Raw genomic sequence first — 1,248 nt, 5'->3', positions numbered from 1 at the left:
CCTGGGGAGAGAGCAAAGGCACAATTGTGTCCTCTGACATCCAAATATTGGACTATTTAGAGGATTCACTTTTCTGTTGCTGTGTCGTTGGTGGTTGTTTGTTTTGTCGCTTTTTGAAGCACTGGGATGAAACCCAGGACCCTCTGCATGCTAGGCAAATGCTCTGCCACAGAACTACCTCCTCAACAAGCAGCTGGCAGCATTTGGAGGCAGGCTTCATCAGCAGATGTTGTGTCCCAAGATAATACCTTCATGAGCATAGAACTGCTCGCCTCCCAGGAGTGGGGTAGTGGTTCTGCAGCCTGGCATCACCTTCCTGTCTTCTGCACGTGCCCACTTGTTCTCCAGCTTTCCTCTGTGTTGGAGCAGCTTCTGCTGAGGTAGCTGACTCCAGCACCATGACCTTGCACTTCCCAGTTTCAAAAGCCATGAGCCAAGAGAGAAGAGAGTAGGTTAGAAGTCCAGCAGAGAAGGTAGGAGTATTCAAGACGTGACCTGAGGGTAATGAGGGAGGAGCTATGCACCTGCAGAAGGGGTGAGGGTGTCCTAGAGGTTTCAGTGCTTGGAATTATCAATCATATTAAGCCAGGTTCTGTTGATTCCTGGTGACTAGGATGACTACAGTGACCCCCTCAGCTCTGGCAGCTCCAGCATGACAACAACAACAACAAACAGGCCTTATCAGTTTCCCCTACATACTGGGGCCTTGTAGATGTCATGCCTTCAGCTGGAGACCCAGAGGGCTGACTGCTACACCTCCTGACCAGCTTCAGACTTCCATTTTCCGCTCTCCTGACTGACTTTTCCACATGATACACCATGTCCCCTTAAGCCTTATGAAAGAAAAGGGGGTGGACTCTACCTAACCTTGGGTCCCTTCTGAGGAAGCTTAGCCAGTAGTTCCTGAAGCAGTTACTGCACAATGAGGACCCAATCTTTTTCCTATGTCAGCCTTTGCACAGATTCTTAGACTCTACCTGTTTTGTTTGGTTATCAAATGACTGTTCTTGAAGAAAATAAATCTGAGCTATCATTCAAAAACAGCAATGACTTTTTTTTTTAACCTGTAAACTAGAAACTGGAGTTATAACTCATTTAGGTAAAACATGTGCTTAGCATGAGAAAGGACCTGGCTTTAGTGTTTTTAAGTGTCAAAGCAAATACAACAAAAACAAAGCCAGAAGCTGAAACAAACCTCTGTTCTTCATATATTACCCACTTTCAGGTATTGTGTTACAGCCACAGAAA

Source organism: Grammomys surdaster, unplaced genomic scaffold (assembly GCF_004785775.1).
Source record: "Grammomys surdaster isolate TR1022 unplaced genomic scaffold, NIH_TR_1.0 129, whole genome shotgun sequence".
Classification (NCBI taxonomy): Eukaryota; Metazoa; Chordata; class Mammalia; order Rodentia; family Muridae; genus Grammomys; species Grammomys surdaster.
The sequence above is the reverse complement of the archived record's forward strand: the minus strand, read 5'-3'. Positions refer to the sequence as shown.